Here is a 27914-nt window from a genome sequence, read left to right on the forward strand (position 1 = left end):
ACAATAAACCAATTCATCATGATAATGGCATAATCCTGGCTTATAATATACTTATGGATATGATTTCATACAAATTCTGAGAAAAAGGGATGCAGAATGAGGGTATTTCCGAAACTGACCACTTCCACAATTGTCTTCAACCACATGCTATACTCCCTCTTCCCAGCACCCCCCTGTAGTGCTAAGGTATTAATTGACCATCTGGAATCCATATTGACAGTATCCCTTTAAGAATATTAGATGGTAACAGTTAGCCTGTAAGTTCTGTAGACTTGGTTGTGTTTAGTGAGAGACGCTGCATATTTACACATAGTTCTCTTAACAATATTCTGTGAGAAGCATTGATATGAGAATGCTGTACCATGTAACACTGGTTGATGGGAATGCAGGTGTGCTTAGCACCAGGAGCATTCAACATCCGATGAAGGATTTTCCCAGTGTCAGGTTAACCTCTGAAGAACTGGCCATTCGGAGGGGGGAGGCCTTATACTGGAAAAATACTGATCTGTTAGTTTGCATAGCATGGGGCTACGTAGGCATTTGTTTTCAAGAAGATATAAGCTGAGAAAGTTTGCTGTGAAGTTAGAAGTGTCTGGACCTGCGTGCTAAGGGGACGCCCATGGCGCAGTGTGGATCCCAGGAACTCTCTATCTTCGCTGGCCCACTTCTCCCAGCTGATGCCGGATAGATGATGCTTATAATTTCTGGTGAAGCTTTAACCTGTATATAGATGTGTAATGTAAGCTATGGAGATAATTCTCTGCCTTCGCCGGTCGCCTCCACGGTTCATGATTTTCTTTTCCAGGAAGATGATGATGTAAGCTCTTGGTGTTGATTCTGTATCTTAATCTTTGTATATTAATCTTGATAACTTGTATTATACTAAAGTGTACGCAATATCACACTATCTTCTGTTATTTTATGTATTCACTGATTCTTCATATAATAAAATTAGTAAAGCATTCAGAGTTGCCTTCTTTAAAGCTGTACCCGACCCCTTAAAATAGTTGGCAAAACACCCCCAACCAATAAACAGCCAACCGCCAAACCAGAACCACCAACAGGCATTGACCAGGGCCCAAATAAAGGTGACCATAGAAGCAAACAAAGAGCAATACATCAAAGAATGGAGAAACAAAATAAATAACTCAAAGAAACTCACCGTATACCAGTCACTGCAAAGGAACTACACCATGGCCACCTACCTGGAGAATATACCCCACCGCAAACACAGAAAAACCCTGAGCCGATAAAGACTGACTGCCCACAGCCTAGAGATTGAAACAGGGCGGCACAGGCAGACGTACAAGCCACAGGAGAACAGACTGTGCCAACACTGTGACCTCGAGGTCCTAGAAGACGAGACCCACTACCTGCTACACTGCACCAACGAGGGCCATCCACTTCCATAGACTCTCTGCCCACATCCCAGACTGGGAGAAGAGGAGACCACTGTGGAGATCGCTGCCCAATACGTGTCCACCTGCCACCAAATGAGGGGAAGATGAGACCCCAAAGACTATTATACTCCCTTATCACCCACCGAATCACCCACCCACCCTACACCCGCCCATACCCACATGTTCCAAACAAGAACGAAGAGACCCCAAATACTACTGTACCTCCAAACCAGCCAATCCACGCCCACTCCTCACCCACCCAACCATTCTTAGCTTTGGCAATACCAATTGTGTTTTCGGTTGTGCCAATAAAGCTTTTTGTATTTGTATTTGCCTTTACCATCACAAGCCCTGGAACACCGGGTCATATGACTCCTTAACTCCTCCCACATATGTGACATCATCACAGGTCCTTTATCCTGAGCATATAAAGCTGTAACAGCAGGACCTGATCATGTGACTCCCTGACTCCTCCCACACATGTGACCTCACCACAGGTCCTGTCACCACAGTCACTGTACAGGAGGAGGTAGGTGGTCGCTCACAGACCTGGAGCTTTTATTAACCCCTTTCAGACCAGACAATTCTAGGACGTCATCCCAGTTACATTAGAATTAGAGAAACTCTCCGGACAATGTCAGTATTTTCTTGGATATTTCGTGTATTCCGGCCATTCTCGTTGTCTCAGGACTCGGCTGCTTTAACCCCTTCCTGCTCGGTGCCGTACTATTACGTTGCGTTGGCCGTGTACTTAATGCTCAGCGCTGTAATAGTACATGGCTGTAATGTGGCGGCACAGGAGCCGTATTATACAGCCGATACCCCGGACTGGTCACCGGAGAGGAAAGATACTCCGACTCCAGAGGATTAATCCCTCACATACCGGGATCGCTATTCATCATGGCGTCCGGGGAGTCTGGAGACAAGATCGCCCCTCCCCCACCCCTCAGATCCCCCTCGATAAGATCACAGGGTCCGAGGGGTCGCTATAGCAGTCAGGAGTCCGAGCAACAGCAAGCACAGTGACCCTAAGTGCGATATGTGGGGTCACCTACAGTCTGACAAGTTTACTAGAATTTACACCAGAAACTGGAAGAAATCAGAACAAGAACTACAACAAATGATATGTAATGTAGATTATATTCTGTGCTCCACCGACTACCCCAATATACCCCAAATGTATCCCCATCAGTGTCCTGGTCTCCTTCTTCTCACTAGAGATGAGCGAGTACTGTTCGGATCAGCCAATCCGAACAGCACGCTCGCATAGAAATGAATGGACGTAGCCGGCACGCAGGGGGTTAAGCGGCCGGCCGCCGGCAAAGCGGAAGTACCAGGTGCATCCATTCATTTCTATGATCCGAACAGTACTCGCTCATCTCTACTTCTCACCCCTCAGCAGACACCGCTCCATATATATGTCCTGTACCAGCCTAGGTTTGTCTCCCCGGTGTAGGGCGCTCGTTCTACATTACAGGTTAGTGGAGGAGAAGAGACTGATACTGAGGAGGAATGTGCCATATATCTTCACATACTAGCGACTGAAGCGGAAGCCCCCCTTATACTCCCTACTAGAGATGAGCGAACAGTCAGATATTCGAAATTGGTTACTCGATTTGAATAGCCTCTTATCGAACCTCATTATAGTCTATGGGGAAAAAATGCTCGTGACTTGGGGATCCACACTTCGACTCAGGAGGGTCACCAAGTCCACTATGACACCCCAGGAAATGATGCCAACACCTGGGAATGCAACTGGGACAGCAGGGGAAGCATGCCTGGGGGGATTTAACATGCCTACAGTCTTTATTAGCTGGGGATCCCTGGAGGAAGTAGAGACTTGAACCATCAGTGTATTTGGACCTTGAAGTTAGTTGAGCCTTGCACCAGCAGTGTATTTGGCCCTGGGAGGGAGTAGAGCTTTGAACCAGCAGTCTTTTGGGCCCTTGGAGATAGTTGAGCCTTGCACCAGTAGTGTATTTGGCCCTGGGAGGGAGTAGAGCTTTGAACCAGCAGTCTTTTGGGCCCTTGGAGATAGTAGAGCCTTGAAACATCAGTGTATTTGGCCCTGGGAGGAGGTAGCGCTTTGAACCAGCAGTGTATTTGGACCTGGGAGTTAGTTGAGCCTTGCACCAGTAGTGTATTTGGCCCTGTGAAGGAGCAGAGCTTTGAACCAGCAGTCTTTTGGGCCCTTGGAGATGGTAGTATTTACTGAATTGTGCAATGCTGATGGTGGATGAATTTGATGATGATGATGAGGAGGAGGAGGAGGAATTGTAGAGGTTGAGCACACACATTAAAAATCATGTGTGGATGCTTGACACCGGTGGAGAAGAAAAAGATGGGTCTATCCATTGGCTGTTCATTTTTATGAAAGTCAGCCGGTCAGCACTGTCTGCTGACAGCCGGCTGCGCTTATCCGTAATAATGCCACCGGCAGCGCTGAAGACTCTTTCGGATAGCACGCTGGCGGCTGGACAGGAAAGGACCTCCAATGCGTATAGCGCAAGTTCCATCCACAAATCCAACTTGGAGACCCAGTAAGTGTAGGGCGAAGAGGGATCGGAGAGGACAGGGCTGGTGTCGGCCAGGTACTCCCTCAACATGCGCCTATACTTCTCCCTTCTGCTGACACTAGACCCCTCATTGGCGGTTGTTTCGTGAGGGGGTGCCATTAACGTGTCCCATACCTTGGAGAGTGTGCCCCTGTTGGTTGTGGTCCGGATGGCAGTTCGTCGCCTGTTGGAGGAACTCTCCTCTCTGCCGCCAACGACAGCTGCCGGAAACATCTCCACCATATTCTGCACCAGTTGCTTGTGACAATCGTTAATGCGACTGGCCCTCCCCTCTACCGGAATAAACCTGGAAATATTATTTTTATACCGGGGGTCACGGATTGCAAAAATCCAGTACTGGTTGCTATCCAGGATTTTCACAATGCGTTTGTCATTTTAAAAGCATCCCAACATGAATTCCGCCATGTGTGCCACAGTGTTAGTTGACATCACTTCACTGGACCCTACGGAATGATCTCTCTCCATTTCCTCCTCTTCCTCCTCCTCCCCCTCCTCCTCCATTTCGCCCCATCCGCCCTGCAAACAATGGGACGCATGTAACTTCCCCGCTAGCCTCCTGTGCGACTATGATATGATCTGCCACTTCGTCATCCTCCTCCTCCGACAATATAGGCTGTGAAGCGGACCGCAGTGTGCAGTGACTATCCTGATTGGATAGTCCCCGTCCTTTATTGGCAGCTTTACGCATTTTTGGTATTTTGCGGCCTAACACACTGTGAATTGCAGTCACCCAAAATTGCGAGTAGCAAGGTGTATGATAATTTCCCTGTAAATACCAGGTGTAACGCTGGCACCTATTCAGACTTGAGCTTCAGAATTGTGCCCTAATGAAATCAGCGTTTCAGTATGGAGAACGTGAGAAAGCTTGCTTTACCCTATTTGGCCAGACAAACTTCTGTGTATCCCAGTTAGCTTTTCCGGGTACACAAGTTTGGAAATCTGGGTTGAGATTGTTTTTCCCTATTCAGAGCTGCGACTCCTCTCCCTGCACTATAGCTCTTAGAAGAGCCTTTGTTGTGATTGTCTTTGTCCCTGCCTAGCTGAAGCTAACAAGACGCCTATCTCTCCCTCTGCAGAGCTCTGACCCTATCTCTCTCCAAGGGAGGAATGACACGAAGCGGGCGTTGACTATTCTTATGAATGGGAGGTCACATGTTTTCGGCAGCCAATGGGTTTTTCCTTTTTTTTTTAATACCTCTGTTGTCGTAGTTCCTGTTCCTCCTTCCCTGCGCTGTTATTGGCGCAAAAAAGCGCCAGGGAAGGTGGCAGGGGACACGAATTTTCACTGCGTATGCCGCGTTGTGTTCAATTTGAATCGAATGTCTCGAACAGCATGATATTCGATCGAATATCAATTCATTTGAATGGCGTTTGCTCATCTCTACTGCCTACTAATCCTATTTATTACATAAGGTTTCTACATTATTATTATTGTTTATTTATATAGCACCATTAATTCCATGGAGCTTTACATTTCAGGGGTTACATACAGTACACAGAATATACAGGTAGATATTAGAGATGAGCGAACAGTGTTCTATCGAACACATGTTCGATCAGATATTACGCTGTTTGCGGTGTTCGATTTGAATCAAACACCGCGTGGTAAAGTGACTGAAAACTCGATTCCCCTCCCACCTTCCCTGGTGCTTTTTTTTTTGCTCCAATAACAGCGCAGGGAAGGTTGGACAGGAAAGACGACAACAGGGACCTTGAAAAAAAATAGGAAAATGCCATTGGCTGCCGAAAACATGTGACCTCTGATTGATAAGAACAGCGCCGTCCAGCTTCGCGTCATTCTGAGCTTTCACTTGGTCACAGACGGAGGTCTGCGGCCATTGAGATGGGTATTAGATTCGGCTAGGCAGGGATAGGATAGGAGAGGAGAAGAGAACCAACAGCTCTTTTAAGAGCTACATTCCAGGGAGAAGCTTGTCAGTGTCTATCACACTAACGTGGCATTGACAGGTTGTATCTGCGCAACCCATCTTTCCGCGGTGTGGATGATACTGAGTGGGATACACTGAAAGTGTATTCCCATGTACCCTATATACCCTCAATCCACGTTCCAACAGTGTGTACCCCCACCCCCACCCCTGAAACTAATTGTAATACACTGTGTGTAATCCCCCAAGAATAAAACCCTTCATTTCGTGCTATTGGCATATACTGCCAGGTTCTGACTTTTAATTCCCCAAATCAATTGGGACCTGCATACCACCCTCATTTGTTGCTATTGGCATATAGTGCCAGGTTCTGAGTGTTAATTCCCCAAATCAATTGGGGACTGCATACCACCCTCATTTGTTGCTATTGGCATATAGTGCCAGGTTGTGACTGTATTTAAGGCAGCAAACCATATTAAAATGTGCAAGGCACCCGGAAAGGGACGTGGACGAGGCCGTGGGCGAGGTCGGGGGAATGCTTCTGGGAAGCAAATTAGCGGTGAAGCCACAGGGCATCCCGTGCCTACTCCTGTGGGGCAGCAAGCATTGCGCTTCTCCACAGTCCCAGGGTTGCTTGCCACATTAACTAGGCTGCAGGGTACAAACCTTACTAGGCCCGAGAACCAGGAACTGGTCTTGCAATGGCTGTCGGATAATGCTTACAGCACAATGTCTACCAGCCAGTCAGCCTCTACTTCATCTTCTCCTCCTACCCAACAGTCTTGTCCTCCTTCCTCCCAAAATTCCCAATCTTCCCAGAACAATAACCCCCAACTTTCCCAGATCCCCGGAGCTGTTCTCCGGTCCTTTCACTGTCCCTCAACCTGCCCCTCCATTTCGCGATTCCAAGGAGCTACCAGATGAGTATCAGTGTCCAGATGCTCAAACACTGGAGCCTCCTCCATCTCCGGTCGATTTGGTGGCGGATGAATAGCAACCCACCCTCATCGACGATGATGAGACACAGTTGCCGTCAGGGCAACAATTTGCCATGAGCGTTGTGCAGGAGGAGGAGGTGAGAGAGGAGTTGGAAGAGGAGGTGGTGGACGACGAGGACACTGACCCGACCTGGACAGTGGGGCTGTCAAGCGGGGAAAGTAGTGTCAATGTTGAGGCAGGTGCAGCACCAAAAAGGGTAGCTAGAGGCAGAGGCATGTCCAGAGGCAGAGGTCAGCTGCTTCGCCAAAGCCAGGCTGCACCCGGAATGTCCCAAGATGTTCCCTTTTGTACCCAGCTCCCACCTCGAGGGCACGTTTCTCGAAGGTGTGGAGATTTTTCAAGGAATGCTCCGAGGACAGATATAGTGTTGTTTGCACAATTTGTCTATCGAAATTGAGTAGGGGCTCTGAGAAGAGCAACCTGTCCACCACTTCAATGCGCTGTCATTTGGAATTCAAGCACTGGAGTCAGTGGCAGAGAGCAACCGCAGGTCAAACGTCGCCCGCCGTTGACGCCACTGCCTATCCCACTGCTCACAGTGCTGGCGATGCAGTCCAGAGGACAATCCAGGACACCCCATCATCTGGCTCCGTCACTTTGTTGACTTCTCCCTCATCCTCCCCTGTTCCTGTCTCAACTCCTTCTCCTGCACCATCAGGCGCTTCTTTACACCAATCCACCATCTCTGAGACATTTGAGTGGCAGCAGAAATACACCGCTAACCACCCACACGTGCAAGCCTTGAACGCCAACATCGCTAAACTGCTGGTCCAGGAGATGTTGCCGTTCCGGCTTGTTGAAACTCCGGCCTTCCTGGACCTGATGGCAAGTGCGGCACCTCGCTATGCCATCCCTAGCCGTCACTACTTCTCCTGGTCTGCCGTCCCCGCCTTGCACCAGCACGTGTCACTCAACATCAGGCGGGCCCTTCGTTCCACGCTTTGCACAAAGGTCCACTTGACCACCTATGCGTGGACAAGTGCATGCAGACAGGGACGCTACCTTTCACTGACGGCACACTGGGTGAATGTAGTTGAGGCTGGGACTGCTTCACAAACTGGGCCGGTCTACCTCGTCTCCCCGCCTAACATTCCTGGCAGGGGCACGGGAACAACATCCTCCTCCTCCACCGCCTCCTTTTCCTCCACTGCTGTTAGATTGACCCCAGCTACGAGCTGGAAACGTTGCAGCACTGGTGTTGGTAGACGTCAGCAGGCCGTGCTGAAGCTCATCAGCTTGGGGGACAGACAGCACAATGAGACGGCAATATGGTTTGAGCCGCTGCACCTGGGCCCAGGCATGGTTGTTTGTGATAATGGCCGGAACCTGGTAGCAGCTCGGGAGCTTGCCGGACTCCAACATGTTCCATGCCTGGCCCACGTCTTTAACCTAGTGGTGCAACATTTTTTAAAGAACTACCCAAAAGTCCCTGAGCTACTGGTGAAAGTGTGGCGCATGTGCGCCCACTTTCGCAAGTCGACAGTAGCCGCTGCTAGCTTAAAAACACTCCAGCAACACCTGCATCTGCCCCAACACTGGCTTTTGTGCGACGTCTCCACACGCTGGAACTCAACTTATCACATGTTGAGCAGAGTGGTTGAGCAGCAGAGACCTTTGATGGAATACCAGCTACAAAACCCTAGGGTGCCACAAAGTCAGCTGCCTCAGTTTCTCAGCCATGAGTGGCCATGGATGGGAGACCTTTGTGACATACTAAGGGTGTTTGAGGAGTCCACAAAGAGGGTTAGCTCTGAAGATGCGATGGTGAGCCTTACAATCCTGCTCTTGTGTGTGCTGCGAGAATCCCTCATTGACATCAGGGATAACTCAGATCACACAGAGGAGTCAGGGATAGCAGCAGGTCCGTCACAGCTGGAGAGTAGGTCCACACATCTGTCCGCTTCACTGCGTTTAATGGAGGAGGAGGAGGAAGACCTGTCAGATCATGTGATGGTGATACAGGAGGCTACCGGGAAACTTCGAATCATCCCATTGTTGCAGCGCGGATGGGTAGACATGGAGGATGAGGAGGAAATGGAGAATGAACTCTCCGGTGGGGCCAGAGGAGTCATGCCAACTAACACTGTGGCACACATGGCTGACTTCATGTTGGGGTGCTTTACAACTGACAAGCGTATTGTCAAAATAATGGAGGACAACCAGTACTGGATCTTTGCTATCCTTGACCCCCGGTATAAAAACAACATCTCATCTTTTATTCCGGTAGAGGGGAGGGCCAATCGCATCAATGCTTGCCACAGGCAATTGGTGCAGAATATGATGGAGATGTTTCCAGCAAGTGACGTTGGCGGCAGAGAGGACAGTTCCTCCATCAGGCAACCAAGTGCTCCCCAGTCCACACACACAAGGGGCACACTGTCTAAGGTCTAGGACACCTTGATGGCACCCCCTCACCAAAGTACCGCCACTGAGGGTCCTAGTGTCACCAGGCGTGAGAAGTATAGGCGCATGTTGCGGGAATACCTTTCCGACCACAGCCCTGTCCTCTCCGATCCCTCTGCACCCTACACGTATTGGGTGTCGAAGTTGGACCTGTGGCTTGAACTTGCCCTATATGCCTTGGAGGTGCTGTCCTGTCCTGCCGCCAGCATCCTATCTGAGAGGGTGTTCAGTGCAGCCGGTGGCATCATCACTGGCAAGCGCAGCCGGCTGACAGCTGAGATTGCCGACCAGCTCACTTTGATAAAAATGAACACCCACTGGATAGAGCCTTCATTTTCGTGCCCACCTGTGTAAAGCACCCCAACATGAAACTCCATGTCTGTACTCAACCTCTCCAATTACTCCTCTGCATCCTCATACTCATCCACCATAAGCGTTGCACAATTCTGCTCCTACTAGGCTCCCTCCAACATGATTTCCCCCAACTCTGCTGGTTAGAGGCTCCCTCCACCCTGATTTCCCAAAACTCTGCTGGTTAGAGGCTCCCTCCACCATGAATTTCACAAAACTCTGCTGGTTAGAGGCTGTCAGGATACGGAGTCGCCGCGGTCTCCTTGCTGCGCGGCGTCTCCCTGGGAGACGTGTTAGGAGTTCCATTGGGTGTGCTTAGGTCATTAAGGGTTAATCTTTTCCTTGCCTTCAGTCTCCATGCCGTTAGCCATCAGGTGTGTTCTCTGCTGCTATTTAAACCCCACCCAGGCATGGATCCTTGCCAGCCATTCACTTGGGTTTCCTGGTCCCCCTGCTCAGTCTGATTCCCTGTCTGTTAATATTCGGTCTGTTTTCTTGGTTAATCTGCCTGGCTTGTATTTTTGACTATCCCTTTTCTTTTGATTTGGTACCTTTATTATATCTCCTGGCTTGACCTCTTGCTCGTCTGACCTCGCCTTCTCTTCTGTGTCTTGCTGGGACTTGTGGTCCTCCCTGGTTCCATGCTGTTTAGTCTTTTGTTTGGCATTGCATTTACACTGTGCTTTCTGTTTAGGTGTGACCCCCTAGGACTTTCAGGGCCTCCTCTCCCCTTATCCTAGCCGCCGGATAGAAGTGTCAGGAGCCTTGGTAGGTGTACTTCAATTAGGAAGTGCATGGGTCTGCCTCATCTCAGATATTACAGCATAGTTATAGCTGCAGGGCCTGCGACCCCTTTTGTCATTAGTTGCACAGTGTTGCTTTCCCATCTGTGTCACTTTGCACTGCCTGCTCCTGACTCCAATCCTTACAGAGGCTCCCTCCACCATGAATTTCCCACAACTCTGCTGGTTAGAGGCTCCCTGCACCATGAATTTCCCACAACTCTGCTGGTTAGAGGCTCCCTCTACCATGAATTTCACAAAACTCTGCTGGTTAGAGGCTCCCTCCAACCTGATTTCCAAAAACTCTGCTGGTTAGAGGCTCAATCCACCCTGATTTTCAAAAACAATGCTGGTGCCAACCTCAACTCACTACAAGGGCCAAATACACTTCTGGTGAGAGGCTGTACTCACTTACAGAAAGAAAGAATGTTTCAAGGTGTTTTTCCACTGTCTGAGAGGTGATATTGAGTGTGTAAATTGTGTAGTTGCTAGGCTGTGATGTTGGGTGTGTTAGATGCCCCCAGACATGCTTCCCCTGCTGTCCCAGTGTCATTCCAGGGTGTTGTCATCACTTCCTGTGGTGTCATAGTGGACTTGGTGACATTCCTGAGACGGATTTGGGTTTCCCCCATAACGAGTATATGTTCCCCATAGACTATAATGGGGTTCGAAACCCGTTCGAACAGTCGAACAGTGAGCGGTTGTTCGAATCGGATTTCAAACCTCGAACATTTTAGTGTTCGCTCATCTCTAGTAGATATAGTACATTGTCTCATCTTCTCTCCATTCAGGTTCCTACAATATAGAATCCTCTCAGGATCTTCTATATAAGAGAATATTCCTGACTGATCCATCAAGGATGGAAAGACACAGGAACAAGATGGCGGAAAGTCTATTAAATCTCACCCTAGAGATCATCTACCAGCTTACTGGAGAGGTGAGAGATTCTGATGATGTCATCATTACATCATTCTTATCTATAGTAATAACAGATGATAGGACTGGAGAGGTGATGGACTCTGGACATGTATGGAGTGATATTTATTAATTTGTCTCCCCATATCCAGGATTACACAGTAGTGAAGAAGACCTCTAGTGGGCGCTGTCAGGCTCCTGTATATAAAGGAACCCAGAGCCCAATCCCAGAGACTCCACCTCACCCCCTGATACAGGGGAAGATCAATGGACAGAAAATCCTAGAACTCACCAACAAGATGCTGGAGCTGCTGACTGGAGAGGTGACACTGCTGGGAATGCTGGGACATTATACAGTAACTGGAGGGTCGGGGTGATGACTGTATCATTGTGTTGTCAGGTTCCTATAAGGTGTCAGGATGTCGCTGTCTATTTCTCCATGGAGGAATGGGAGTATTTAGAAGGACACAAGGATTTGTACAAGGAGGTGATGATGGAGGACCACCAGCCCCTCACATCAGCAGGTAATAGACATGACTATATACACATGGACTTCCCTTATTTGTATGTACAGAATGAATTCAGTCCCTGTCTGTGTTTCCTACAGGTAGATCCAGTAAGAGGACAACACCGGAGAGATGTCCCAGTCCTCTTCTTCCACAGGATGATCAGGTAGATGGAGATATTCCCTATGATGTGTAGACGGGCTGTGAAGTCCTTGTGGTCAGTCTTGGGTTATCCAGCAGTATTAGATGTTTTATACTTGTGTAATGAGAGGTGGAGATGGAGGATAAAGCTGACCATAGACATTACATGTTGTCTGGATCTTCTCACAATCTTCTGACTATGGAGACTGCTGGTTGGAATAAGGAACCATCAGGTTGGATTTCTACCGATCTGATCCTTTATTTCCCCTGAGACAAACAACCCCGGATGTATCTGGTAGAATCTGATCTGCTCTCCCTGATCTATATCTTGTCCTGCTGAATATACATTTATAGGATGTTTTTGAGGTTCTCCTTGAACTGTCCTCTATATTTGTCTCAGATTAATCTTTTGCTTCATCTAGAATTTTCTACTGACTTACTTTATTTGTTTGATATACTTTCCATCAGGATAAAGAGCTGAACAATATTAATGCTATAGACGTAAAGATAGAAGATCCCTATGTGAGTGGTGATGAGGAGTGTGAGGAGGACATTCCTACAGGGAACCGCCCAGGTGAGGAGTCACCACTGAATATACCACAGAATAGTCACAGATTCCTGATTTTTCAGCTGTCTATTCCCACATTCAGCTGAATACAAGTAATACATGAATATAAATGTGATACTGCTATAGGTGATAACACGCTGCACATTTATAATATGATGTAGAAATACCATTGGAACAAGGATAATGAAATATGTCTATGTGAATGAGGACAACTTCTTCATCACCTGCTGTCTCCTTGGATAAAAGCTACCACTAGACATTTCTTGCTGCGGTTTATTCCTCTCTCCACTGATAACAGATACATGTGCAGTTGAGAAAAAAGAGCTCATAGATCCGAGAGCTATTGCAGGTGATTGTCCTCCTCCATGGTGGCCGGACAGGTTAGATGCAGATTGACCATCCAGCCACATTTCCTGTAAACTTCTCCATACACATATATACCGGAAGTGACTGAGCTGTTTGAGTTTTCAGTGGGGAGAATGAAATAAACTGCTGTTCGATTTAAAGGGATTCTACCATTAAAACCCTTTTTTTTGGCGATCACACGTCGGAATAGCCTTTAGAAAGGCTATTTGTCTCTTACCTTTAGATGTGATCTCCACCGAGCATGCGTGCACTTGCGGCCTCGGAACTATGGCCGCCGGCTGGCATGCGCAGTCGGCTCTACTAGTGTTTCACTGGCAGAGCCAACTGCGCAGGCGTTAGATGTGACGCCAAAGAAAGACAAAAGAAGGGGAGGATCCAGCCGAAGATAGAGGCGTCGCTGGAGCCTGTTCTCGAGCAGCAGTGGGGACGCTCCCATCGCATTTCCGGCGCTGGGGCCCACCCCCATCGCTGTGAGAGAACTAATTTGCATACCGGTAAAAATCGGTATTTCTAAGGAATGGCGCGGTGGAGATCACAAATAAGATAAGAGACGAATAGCCTTTCTAAAGGCTATTCCAACGTGTGGTCGCCAAAAAAGGGTTTTAATGGTAGAATCCCTTTAAAACAAGAAATGTCAGGTTGGGGTGCAGGGAGGAATATGGGGGGGGGGAGGAGGGAAACAACTATATCACAGTAGAGCCATAGGCAAGACAGCAGAGAATGAGGCGTCGGGATTTCCACAGTCTAGGGATATCTGATCTTAGCGCTTCTAACAGGAAAACTAATAACTTGTGGGTGTGCTTCCTAAACTTATGCGGAAAGTTAGAGAGGAGTAGAGTCATCATGTAAAGTAATACCAGTGACCGTCTGAATAATAAGACGGACATCCGACCAAAAGGCTAGACAAAAACAATTGGGACCAATGGTCCTATTCACTAGAACCACGCTCACTGGTATGGGAAGGACATGACAGAGCAAATTTCCAAAATTCAGAGACGTTTATTGAAATAAATGCAGCAGAATACAACGCGTTTCAAGCCTTAACCGGCCCTTTCATAAGTGCAAGAGATGGCTCTCCCTCGTGTAATTCCTACCCCCGCATTGTGTCCTTTACCTTACCTTGTGTCTGACCAAAAGGGCATAGGAGTGGACAAGATATAGAGAACTTGTAACATGCTTGGAAAGCTGAAGACCACACATCTGGTGAGAACGAGACCCCCCCCCAATTCCCTTTCCCAACTATAACATAAATACTGATAGACTGTTGACTCAATCCTTTATAAGCATGCCATAAATAAGTGAGACGGTATGGGTCGGATAGGTGAAAGGTGATAGGTGAAAGGCACAAACGCTCAAAAAGCAACAACATCCTATGAAGATTATGAGATGTCTTAAGAGCAGTATAAGAATGGAAAAGCTGGGTGAACTGCCAGTGAGAGGCAATAGAGTCCAGGGTCTGGGGGTCGTAGTGAGTAGCTCAGATCGAGGGAGAAGGCTGATATAACACAATGGAATCTAAAGGCAGGTTGACCCACAGTGTGGAAGAGAAAAGAGGAGTGAAGAGCGGAAGGGAAGTCCGGGTTGCCCGAGATTGGGATCATAGGGTCATCATTTTGGAAGAATCTCTACACAGCACCGTAGTCAGCAAGATCCAATTGTCTGGTAAGTGACAAAAGGAAGCATATTAGTTTTACTGTCTGACCAATCAACACTTATGAAGCTATGGGAGAGCAATGAGAGGGAGTAGGCTCAGAGACCTCTCCAGGGCCACCCAGAGTTTAGAGCTCACTGAGCGGTGCCAGTCAAGAATGCGAGCTATGACTGAGGCCAGGAAGTAGCTAGAGCAATCCAGAACCACCAAACTCCCTCTCCGTTTAGGCCTAACAAGAGTACTTTTCGTGAATCACAGGGGCTTCGACGCCCAGATAAAGCTAGTAAAGAAATATTTGGGCTCTATAAAATATTAATAGAATTGGCTTTTGAGATTATTTTAAAAAAATTTAAAATCCTTTTTATTTATCACAGATGACTGTACCAGGAGCTCAGAGGGACATCTGATATCTACAGATTATAAAGCAGAGGATCCTGGTATCAAACAAGATCCATATGAAGAACATGTCATTACCCCACATATACCCTCAGCCCTTGCTATACATCAAAGAACTCACACATATTCATATTCATGTTCAGAATGTGGGAATTGTTATACTCGTAATTCAGATCTTGTTAAACATCAAAGAACTCACACAAGAGAGAAGCCATATTCATGTTCTGAATGTGGGAATTGTTATACTCGTAATTCAGATCTTGTTAAACATCAAAGAACTCACACAGGAGAGAAGCCATATTCATGTTCTGAATGTGGGAATTGTTATACTCGTAATTCAGATCTTGTTATACATCAAAGAACTCACACAGGAGAGAAGCCATATTCATGTTCTGAATGTGGGAATTGTTATACTCGTAATTCAGATCTTGTTAAACATCAAAGAACTCACACAGGAGAGAAGCCATATTCCTGTTCAGAATGTGGGAAATGTTTTATTTGTAACTCAGATCTTGTTAAACATCAAAAAATTCACACAGGAGAGAGGCCATATTCCTGTTCAGAATGTGGGAAATGTTTTATTCGTAACTCAGGTCTTGTTAGACATCAAAGAACTCACACAGGAGAGAAGCCATATTCATGTTCTGAATGCGGGAAATGTTTTTCAGATATATCAATTCTTGTTAAACATAAAATAATTCACACAGGAGAGAAGCCATATTCATGTTCTGAATGTGGGAAATGTTTTTTATATAAATCATCTCTTGTTGAACATCAGAGGATTTACACAGGAGAAAAGCCATATTCATGTTCAGAATGTGGGAAATGTTTTTTTCATAAATCAACTCTTGTTGAACATCAGAGGATTCACACAGGAGAGAAGCCATATTCATGTTCTGAATGCGGTAGATGTTTTACATGTAAATCAAATCTTGTTAAACATAAAATAATTCACACTGGGGAGAAACCATTTGCATGTTCTGAATGTGACAAATGTTTTGCACATAGATCAACTCTTGCTTTACATCAAAAAAATCATGCAAAAGAGAAGCCATATTCATGTTCAGAATGTGGGAAATGTTATATTCGTAACTCAGATCTTGTTAAACATCAAAGAACTCACACAGGATAGAAGCCATATTCATGTTTTCACATTTCTTTGATTATTATCCTCAATGTCCCTCCATCCATAAAAAACAACACATGTGTGAATGGCTCCATTGACTACAATGAGTCCATGTGATGTTGATATTTTTCATAAATAGCACATGGACAGAAAAGTAGAGTGAAAAAATAGTGCATGATGGGATTTTTTTCTCAATGTCTCTCCGTTCATGAAAATCTTGTTATGGATGGATGGAATGTCATGTTATTTTTTTCCTCATTTCTCTTCTCGTCTCAGGCATACTAAGGGACTTGGACGTCATTTCTGTGCTGTCTTCTTTTTACAGATATTTTGCTTAGTGATTGTGAATGCAAAAAAAAAAAGGACAGTACACTAGACATAAAAACACAAGGATATACAAAGTCTGTTGTTTTCTAGTCCGAAAAATGAATAGTTATTGTGAATCCAGCCTTAGACATCACCCAGGAAGAAGCCAAATTCTAACAACTCATCTTCATGTGCACATCAAAAAATTAGCAGGATAAAGATTTTCAGGTCTATGCACTGTTACATATGAAAGAGGTCGTCACACAAATATTGGATGTTTCTTAATGATTAAAATACATGTGTATGGCGACCCCCACTGTTGGATTTGTTTCTTGTTCATTTACCTCAGTAACAATTTGCAAGTGGACGACCATGTCCACAAGCAGAGAAGAAAGGACTGTCGGTGTCTCAGAGTTCCTCTGTGCATGAGATCCCTCTAACCAGCGGACAGTCGTTGATTATGTTGATAATCTGTTTTCCCTTAGTCCTAACAGCAGCACAATATGGGGTATTTCTGCCTGTGTTTTAATTTGCATAATTAAGTGATATCCCCCCAAAAGAGACCTTTCCCATTGTGTTGGTTATAAAGAAAGAAACAATAATATTCTAAGTGGGAAAAGCTTGTGCTGCTGCTAGGACTAAGTGTAAACAGATTAATAACATAATCAACAATTCCCTTACGACCTAAGGGCAGCACAATAACCTACAATGTCTTACAAAGCTTAGCTAGGAGCCCAAAAACACGGCAACATGGATTTGCTCAAGAGGAATAGATCGATTTTCTACTCAAAAGGAAGAGACAACCCTGGTTGAATGGGCTTAGACAAACTCAGGGGGAGGAACCTTAACTGTACTCTGAGGAGAAAGAGATATAAGGTTCTTCAGATCAAAAGGCCCACTTTTTTTTAGTAAAGGTGATGGCTAGCAAAAAGGTAGTCTTGTAAGCCAAAAACTTTAGATCCACGTCCTCCAGAGGTTCAGAATGACTGTTTTGCACCCAATGGCGTTTTTTCAAGCCTTACATATACTGCCATGAAGCAAAGACATTTGACATTTATAGAGGTAACCCTTTAAAACATCAGCCAATAGCGAGGCACGCTCTGAGGGCGGGGGAGAGCAGCCACTCGTGTCAGAATTTCACCTCTTTTCCCCCAGTAATACCCGCCCTCAGCCAGACCAAAAGGAAAACTATGCCTCCTACTTTAATTTCTTTGTTTAAGTGAATACATTTATTATGGGGTGAGGCAGCACCATTATAGTACAGTCATGTTCCTGTCCAAAAATTCGTTTCAGCCGGTTCGACGAATTCTTGGAAAAGATTTGACTCATTTAGAATTAATTTGCGGCGAATCATGTTAAAATCAACTACAGTCCTATGAAAAAGTTTGGGCACCCCTATTAATCTTAATCATTTTTAGTTCTAAATATTTTGGTGTTTGCAACAGCCATTTCAGTTTGATATATCTAATAACTGATGGACACAGTAATATTTCAGGATTGAAATGAGGTTTATTGTACTAACAGAAAATGCGCAATATGCATTAAACCAAAATTTGACCGGTGCAAAAGTATGGGCACCCTTATCATTTTATTGATTTGAATTCCCCTAACTACTTTTTACTGACTTACTGAAGCACAAAATTGGTTTTGTAACCTCAGTGAGCTTTGAACTTCATAGCCAGATGTATCCAATCATGAGAAAAGGTATTTAAGGTGGCCAATTGCAAGTTGATCTCCTATTTGAATCTCCTCTGAAGAGTGGCATCATGGGCTACTCAAAACAACTCTCAAATGATCTGAAAACAAAGATTGTTCAACATAGTTGTTCAGGGGAAGGATACAAAAAGTTGTCTCAGAGATTTAACCTGTCAGTTTCCACTGTGAGGAACATAGTAAGGAAATGGAAGAGCACAGGGACAGTTCTTGTTAAGCCCAGAAGTGGCAGGCCAAGAAAAATATCAGAAAGGCAGAGAAGAAGAATGGTGAGAACAGTCAAGGACAATCCACAGACCACCTCCAAAGAGCTGCAGCATCATCTTGCTGCAGATGGTGTCACTGTGCATCGGTCAACTATACAGCGCACTTTGCACAAATAGAAGCTGTATGGGAGAGTGATGAGAAAGAAGCCGTTTCTGCACGTACGCCACAAATACAGTTGCCTAAGGTATGAAAAAGCACATTTGGACAAGGCAGCTTCATTTTGGAAACAAAAATTGAGTTGTTTGGTTATAAAAAAAGGCGTTATGCATGGCGTCCAAAAAGAAACAGCATTCCAAGAAAAACACTTGCTACCCACTGTAAAATTTGGTGGAGGTTCCATCATGCTTTGGGGCTGTGGCCAATGCCGGCATCGGGAATCTAGTTAAAGTTGAGGGTCGCATGGATTCCACTCAGTATCAGCAGATTCTTGAGAATAATGTTCAAGAATCAGTGACGAAGTTGAAGTTACGCCGGGGATGGATATTTCAGCAAGACAATGATCCAAAACACCGCTCCAAATCGACTCAGGCATTCATGCAGAGGAACAATTACAATGTTCTGGAATGGCCATCCCAGTCCCCAGACCTGAATATCATTGAACATCTGTGGGATGATTTGAAGCGGGCTGTCCATGCTCGGCGACCATCTAACTTAACTGAACTTGAATTGTTTGTCCAAAATACCTTTATCCAGGATCCAGGAACTGATTAAAAGCTACAGGAAGCGACTAGAGGCTGTTATCTTTGCAAAAGGAGGATCTACTAAATATTAATGTCACTTTTCTGTTGAGGTGCCCATACTTTTGCACCGGTCAAATTTTGGTTTAATGCATATTGCACATTTTCTGTTAGTACAATAAACCTCATTTCAATCCTGAAATATTACTGTGTCCATCAGTTATTAGATATAGCAAACTGAAATGGCTGTTGCAAATACCAAAATATTTAGAACTAAAAATGATTAAGATTAATAGGGGTGCCCAAACTTTTTCATAGGACTGTATTTCTTTGCTGCAGAGAGCAGCACTATATATAGTGGTGAATATAAAATAGTATATATAGTGGTGTATATAGTATAGTGTATATAGTGGTGTATATAGTATATATAGTGGTGTATATAAAATAGTATATATATAGTGGTGTATATAGTATAGTATATATAGTGGTGTATATAAAATAGTATATATATAGTGGTGTATATAGTATATACAGTATAGTGGTGTATATAGTATATATAGTGGTGTATATAAAATAGTATATATATATATAGTGGTGTATATAGTATCGTGTATATAGTGGTGTATATAAAATAGTATATATATAGTGGTATATATAGTGGTGTATATAGTATATATAGTGGTGTAGAACACTGGGCCTTGCAGTAACACACATGGATAGTCTGTGTTGGTAGTGAAACAATACAGTGAGTCAGTATGACACGCACATAACAGGCTTCACTCTTAGGGCTTGTTCACACGGAGTAAACATGGTGCGCAATGTGCCGCGTGTACGGGACGTTTGCGCCGCGATTTTGATGGTGCATGTTTGCGGTCGCGTTAACGCGTGTTTCCGCGGCACTAACGCGACCGCAAACATGCACCGTTAAATTCGCGGCGCAAGCGTCCCATACACGCGGCGCATTGCGCGCCACGTTTACTCCGTGTGAACGAGCCCTTAGAACCGCTGCACTCCTCACTTATTTGGGGGCCAAAAGTGACCAACTAACTCAAGTGTGAACTCAGCGTTACACATCTATGTTAGTGCCAGGTATAAAGAACCGTGCAGAGGCCCAAGATCCTACTGTAACATCAAAGAGCGCACTCCTTCTGCACCGTCGTCTGCTGATTCCACACAGATGTCTACAGAACCTGTTCTAGTAAACACTTATACAAGTAGAGTCCTCCTTCACTCAGTCAGGATTTGGTCAGAAATCCATCAGTATTTCTGATGCTTAAAATAACCAAGAGTGGATCCAAAACAGAGAGGACACGTGAATGGAATATTTTCAGGTCTTCGGTGTTTTGTAACCACTCCTGCTTTTGGCTACTAAATCATAAGCCAATTCTGATGGGACCATAAAGGCCTTACAGCTGTTACACAGACAGGATCCGTTGTGCGTCTCATTTTATCTTCCTTCTGACAGATCAGAAGAAGGGTCAAATAAATGATGATGTAAGCAGACCAAAAAGGTAAATAGTGGCCCAGTCATGGAGTGGAGAGGGAGGGAACAGCATGAGAAGTGACAGAGTGTTTGGATGGCCACAACGTGGCAGGGTGACCTAATGTGGAAGTAGCAGCAGCATGAGGAGGCCACAGAGTGACCCGGTAACATAATGTGCAGGTGCCAGCAGCCTTAGGTAGCCACAGAGTGACCCAGTGATAAAGTGGGGAAGCCTGGCTATGAGTAAGGAGCTAGTATAAGAGCTCCGAAATGCATCAGCCGGACGCTGCGTTTTTCCTTCTTATGCTGGCCATGCTGAGCGCTTTTTAAATTTTGTAATGGATATTTCCCTACTTTAAAATGGAAAAATAAAGGCTGAGTTTTATTCAAACTTGAGAAATGTGTGCTGGATGGTGACTTCAAGAAAGTTTATGTCTGGCCTTATTCAATTTGGCAACCGAATGAGCGTGTCTCCAGGCCAGTCGGGCTACAATGTCTGACCATACAACTATAATTCCTAGATACATGGACAACACTCTCCAGAGATCATATTTGATGTCCCTGATGAGTTCACGGGAGGTACGAACACCAAGAACATTACCCCCCGCGTGAACCACCAAGACTGGGCGATGCAACTGGGCATGAAAATGTAGCAAAGGCAGCAAACCTGACCACAACATTCCCCGCACACCAATCCACCTCACTAACGCCTGGCTGGGGGACAAACCTAGTTGCCTACCATTAGGTCTAACAGCAGCTCTGAGGGCTCCGGCTCCCCAGTGTACATAAGAGTGCCCCACAATCCACACAAGGCACGGGTCAGCACCTAGAAGAAATGCAAACATGAAAACGATAAATAACTAACAATGACATAGAGGAAAAACGAAGGGAAGCAAAGCACAACCATTACAACAGTTGAGGGCGGACATACATGCGATAGCGCCTGGACGCCCAGCAGCCGATTCGCATAACTGTAGCCTCTGGCAATCCGCACCCGGAGGCTTCAGTGGCCGCACCAATACGGAAGGAATGGGAATTGTATTGATTTGGAGAGATGTTTAAGTTAATCAAAACTTTGCGAAATATGGCAATAAATTGAAAACAGGAAAGAGCTCTCCCGGACAAATGAATCAAAAAGGCCCCGCCGCAAGCGGGCCGCACACTCAAGAACCTTAGCGTCTTGATCCGTCTAGCTACGCCGTATCCGGCAGACAACACTGTCACCACGTACAGTGACATGTGAAAACAGCAAGCCATCGTGAGCCAAACCCGAGGAGCTCACCAACTCACTGATCCGGAACGCTCCAAAAAAGGCCAGGGAAAAAGCTACATGGAACAACTGAGCCTATAATCAGTTCTACAAACAGAAGACAACCAGGGCAACATAGTTTCTAACAGGCTGAAGGACACCGGGCGACGAGCATCCGGGGAAGGGGAAGAACGGCTGAAGCCCAAAAGAGCCTGGTGAACTAAAAAAGCTTTGGTGGTATCAACAAAGCCAAAAAGCTTAAACCATGGGGCCACACGGTGGCTCAGTGGTTAGCACTGCAGCCTTGCAGCACTGGAGTCCTGGTGTTCAAATCCCGCCAAGGGCAAAAAACCATCTGCAAGGAGTTTGTATGTTCTCCCCGTGTTTGCGTGGATTTCCATCCCATATTCCAAAAAAAGACATACTGATAGGGAAAAATGTACATTGTGAGCTCTATGTGGGGCTCACAATCTACATTAAAAAAAAAAAAAAAAAAAAAAAAAAAGCTTAAACCAAAACGACAAGGCAGCGAGGCTCTTGCGGGCAACAGACTTGGACCTACCTTCCGAAAAACAGGAACCTAACCAAGATAAAACCAAAGACAGCGGAGCACCTGAGTAACAATCATGCCCTACCGTACTGCAAAAAGACGACCAGTCTTCCCAAGCACGGACATACACCTTCCACGTTGAGGAGCAAAGAGAGCGAACCACCAAATTCATGGCTGCTCGAACGTCAGGGCCCAGAGGTGTCCCGGGCAGGGGGTTGGATGGAGTGCCGCCTCCGGAGGCCCTGAATCGTTCTATCTGTTGACGAGAAAGAGCATCTGCGACAGAATTAGACACACCTGGGACATGGCATGCGGATAACCACACATTAAGGGACAAGCATGCAAGCACCAGATGCCGTACGAAGTGAATGACTGGGGGAGACGAGGATGTCAAACTGGTCAACACGTGAACAACTGAAATATTGACACACCAAAAACAAACTCTTTTGTTAGACAAAAAGGGGGCCCCAAACCTCAAGAGCAGCAATAATAGGGAAGAGTTCGAGCAAGGTGAGATTGCGGGTAAAACCAACCTCCTGCCATGAAATAGGCCACGCAGCGGAAAACCACTTGCCTTGAAAATAAGCACCAAAGTCACAGCTGCCAGAGGCGTCAGTATACAGAGAGAGATCAGCATTGTCCCTCCATGTATCCTGCCAAACAGATCTGCCGTTATAGCGGGCGAGAAAGGATGACCAGACCCGCAAATCTGCAGGATGCTCAGCCGTAACCCTGACAAAATGCGTAGGATTGGAAACCCCCGCTGCTGCCTGAGCTAAACGCCTACAGAATATTCTTCCCATAGGTATGATCCTGCATGCGAAATTCAACTTGCCGAGGACCGATTGTAATTGGCGCAACTGCACCTTCCGATAATTAGACAATAGTTCCACCTCCCTCCGCAAATCGGCTAGTTTATCAGAAGGCAATCAGGACTCCATTGCGATAGAATCGATCTCAATGCCCAGGAACTTCAACTGTGTGGTCGGTCCCTCAGTTTTTTCTGGCGAAAGGGGAATGCCAAAACGGCGGGCTATCTGCTGCAATGTTGATAATAAGACCAAACACACAGTTGAATCTGCCGGACCAATACAAAGGAAGTCATCAGGTAGTGCAAAAGTGAGCTCAGCCTAGATTCCTCACGTACCACCCAGTCAACAAAAGTGACAAACTGTTCAAAATGTGAGCAAGATATTGCATAGCCCATAGGAAGGCACCTATCAACAGAGTATGCACCTTCCCACCGGAAACCAAGCAGATACTGACTGTCTGGGTGAATGGGAAGGAGGCGAAATGCAGACTCCACGTCCACTTTGGCCATAAGGGCCCCTGGACCGCAGCGTCTCACCCAATCCACCGCCCTGTCAAATGACACGTATGACACGGAGCACAACTCCTCATCAATACCGTCATTAACTGACAGCCCCTTGGGAAACGATAGTTGGTGGATTAGGCGAATTTTATTCGCCTCCTTCTTTGGCGCCACACCTAAGGAAGGAATGTGTAAATTAGGCAAAGGCGGATCGGCAAAAGGGCCTGCAATACGACCAAGTAACAGCTCCTTTGACAATTTATCAGAAACAACCTCAGGGTGCAAACGGGCTGATTTCAGGTTTAGATGACAAAAAACAGAATTGGCAACAACCGAAGAAATAACAAAACCATGTGCAAAACCAGACTGCAAAAATTGAGCTGACCGGCGATCCGGATATTTACTTAGGTAAGGAAGCATCGGCTCTAGAAGAACCGGCGTCCTCCCTTTTTGAAGTTGCGTCAGACTGCTTAGCTCTCTGCTTCTTAAAACATTGGGACGCAGCATGAGATCCTCCACAATGGGAGCATTCATGTTTGAAGCGGCAAGTGCCACTGAAGCGGCACTGCCCTTCGTTGTATTGCCAACAACATCCGGGACGTTGGGCAATGGAAGACGTCTGTCCCGAAGAGGATGCTCCAGCACCGTACCGAAAAGGCTGAGGAGGCAACCTGGCCGTCATCATGAGGCGCACCCACAAATGAATATCCTTCTGTTCCCACTGGATGGATGTGGATGGGCGAACCGCCTTTCTCTGACGAAATTGCTCGTCATATCGGATCCATGCGGTTCCCCCATAAACCCGGTAGGCCTCAGCGATGGAATCCTGGTAACAAAATAAAGCGGAGCAATGCTGGGGCGCCCTTTCACCTATGATACTGGCCAAAATGTTAAATGCTTTTGCCAGTTGGAAAAATTACGCGGGATCAGACGATACCAACGCCTTTCTTCCTCCTCTTTTTTGGACTCAGTTAGTTTGACCCAATCTAAACTACATTTTTCAAGAGGCAAGAGAGAAAATATCTCAACATATTTGTCGTGCCATATTTTTTCTCTAATCTCCTGTTTCACATGAGTTCCCAATGGACCATCAAATCAAACATAAATTTCTCCCTTAGCGGCATCATCAAGCCGAACCGCTGCAATGGGTCCCCTGAAATGGAAGCAATAGTAATGGGCCTGGGGGCTGAAAAGGGGGACGACACTGCAGGAGGAGGAGCCGCAGCAACCCATGCCGCAGCAGGAGAAGACAAAGAACGAGATGAGTCATAACAATCAAAGAAACGGCGAGCAGAAGCAAACAAATCTGATAAAGGATCAGGGGTGGGAAGGGAAGGGGTATTAGCTGAAGGGCCTGAGTGGTTCAGGAGGGGGGGAAGCCCTAACCGTGAAGTAAGTTGAGGTTAAGAGGTTGTGACTCACCAAGCTGGCTCCGGAGGAGCGCCGAGGCAGCCGCCATGTCAGAGCCATCTACCACGTGGCTGTCGTCCACTACGAAGTCGTCCTCCTCGCTGGCTGAAGAAGGGTACCCTGTGAGACCATCCTTTATTAGCCAGTCATTCAGGTATGGCACATAGACAGACCATGAAGCCTCAGTGCCACAGCTACCCAAGCCACCACCTTGGTGAAAGTGTGGGGAGCAGAGGAGATGCCGAAAATGTCTTGTGCGCCAGGTAACAATCACTGCAATCATCAAGTATTTTCTATGAGGAGGATACACAGGGATGTGTAAATATGTATCTTTCAAGTCCAGAGACACGAGGACATCGCCGGGTTATAGAAACACAGTTACTGATTTTATGGTTTCCAGCCAAAACAGTTTTTTTTTCGATTAAATTGATTTAGGTATCTTAAATCTATGATCATTCTCAGATAGTTTGGGCATCAGGAAGACTAGAGAGTAGACTCCCAAACCTTCTTCTGACTGAGGAGCCCCTTCTAAGGCACAGTTTTCCAGATATTCCAGAAAGGAACGTACAAATACATACTGCTACTGTGCACGAAGTAAATGGGTGTTTGCAAATCTTCCTCTAAAAGATTGAGGAAGGCTGCAGTGGAAAGAACCATTGATTTAGCAGCAAGCTTAACCTGGTGGAGGGAAGATTCAACCAAATAGTCTGCCACCAGAGATACACAACCCATACAGGATAGAAGATTGGCTCTAGAGACCCCAGAGTCTATGTCTCCTTCCAGCTGAGCGAGGTCACAACATAGCTTATTTGCTACCTCGCTAGAAGCAATCTCCACTGAGGCTTGCTATGAGGCGGTGATGTAGGCTCTACTAAGGGTATACTCCATATGCCTATTTATAGGGTCTTGGAGGTTGGAGTCATCTTCAGCTAGAACAATAGTGCAGCGAGATAATTTAGAAACTGCAATATCCACCTTAGGACGAGGACCTCAGCGGAACAGGGAAAAGGATTTTAAACCTTCTGGAAACTACAAAAGCCTTCTCAGGATGTATCCATTCAGATGCCATAGCTCTGTCAAGAGGACAAAGTGGACCCACTGTGGTAGGAATATTTGCACTTGAAAAAGGGTCGGTACTGGCCTGAAACGCGTTGTGCTTTCCAAAAAAGAAGTTGCTTATGTAATATTATGTAATACTGTGTAAGCGGCCATTTTCTCGTGGCTTGTGGGCATGCGCAGTCTGCTCAGCCCGAGGCCTAGAAGTCTGAAACCTGCGCCGGAAGAAGAGGACGTTGCTGACAAAGATGGAGGCGGCGCTGGAAAGAGTTCTCTCGCAGCATTGAGGACACCCCCAGTGCTGCGGACAACTCATTTGCATACCGACAAAAACCGGGATTTCAGGCGAACGGCAGCGCAGAGAAGACAACAAAAGGTAGGAGAAGAATAGCCTTTCTTAGGGCTCATTCACACATGGGGCGGTAGGGCAGATTTTGACCATATTTTGACTCGGGGAGCCAAGTCAAAATATGGTCAAAACCCGCCAGCCACGATGGATGTCGCGGCTTCCCCCACCCTGGAGTCGACTCAAATGAATGGGCCGACGCCGGAGGTTGCGGCTGCCAAGCGGAAGCCTCGGCTCAGCGAGCCGCGAATCCGCCTGAAGAAAGGGCAGCTCACTTCTTTGTTTTCCGCTATCCGCAACTGCCGATAGTGGAAAAAAGAACGCTAGTGGTCTCCATAGACCACCATTGTAAAGGGGCGGATCCGCCTCTTTGGCCCCGTGTGAACTAGCCCTTAAGGCTATTCTGACGTGTTACTCAGAAAAAAAACGTGTTTTTATGATAGGATCCCTTTAAAGGGATTCATTCATTCGAATCCCATTTTTTCTCCCTAACACGTAGGAATAGCCTTAAGAAAGGTGCAGTACGCTTGTGTAGTTCTACGGAGTATAGAGTATACTGAGCATGCTCAATATGCTTTGTACCAGTATCACTTACGTGTTGTATGCCGGTACAGAGCTACGGAGCATGCTCCGTATGCTCTGTACTCCGAAGAACCACACGAGCGCACTGTGCATGCACAGTACACTCGTGTAAGCGGCCACAAAAAAATGGCCATGGACATGCGCAGTTGGCTCTGCACGAGGCCCAATGGTAGAGCCTACTGCGCATGCCTTGAATTTCGAAGTCCAACGCCAAAAGAAAACTTGGACAGTGGTGAAGCAGATGAAGATAGAGGCGTCGCTGGAGATTTTTCTCGCAGCATTGGGGATGCCCCCAGTGCTGCAAGAGAACTTACTTGCATACAGAAGAAAACCGGGAATATAACCAGAAAGGTGGCGTGGAGAAGACATCTAGAGGTAGGAGAAGAGTAGCCTTTCTTAAGGCTATTCCTACACATTAGGGAGAAAAAAATTGGATTTGAATGATTGAATTCCTTTAAATACTACTGCAGTTAAGGACCCGACCACTAGGGTAAAAAAGGTCCTTACCTCCACAATGGAGAAAACCAACAACTACACCTACCTGGGGCTGGAGCTCAACCAATCAGGAAGCTTTAAAGCAGCAATAGAAACCATGAAAGGAAAATCCTGCAGAACCTTCTATGCCATCAGAAGACAGCTATACTACCTCATACCAACGGTGAGAGTCTGGCTGAAGATATTTGACGCAGTCATCTCTCCGATCCTTCTCTACAGCAGCAAAATCTGGGACCAAGCCAGACCAGCAAAATGGGACTCCAGCCCAACAGAGACCTTCCACCTGGAGTTCTGCAAATACCTGCTCCATGTCCACCGCAGTATCTCCAACATGGCATGCCGGGCGGAGCTAGGTAGGCTCCCCCTTTGGCTCACCATACAGAAGAGGGCGCTAGTATTCCA

The 27914-nt window shown here is 46.3% G+C and overlaps 1 pseudogene; it reads left to right on the top strand.

Annotated features, from left to right (window-relative positions):
- The window catches only part of LOC142191103 (uncharacterized), a 602426-nt pseudogene that overhangs the window by 105007 nt on the left and 469505 nt on the right, over positions 1 to 27914 (top strand).

This window comes from Leptodactylus fuscus, chromosome 1 (genome assembly GCF_031893055.1).
Source record: "Leptodactylus fuscus isolate aLepFus1 chromosome 1, aLepFus1.hap2, whole genome shotgun sequence".
In the NCBI taxonomy this organism is placed as follows: Eukaryota; Metazoa; Chordata; class Amphibia; order Anura; family Leptodactylidae; genus Leptodactylus; species Leptodactylus fuscus.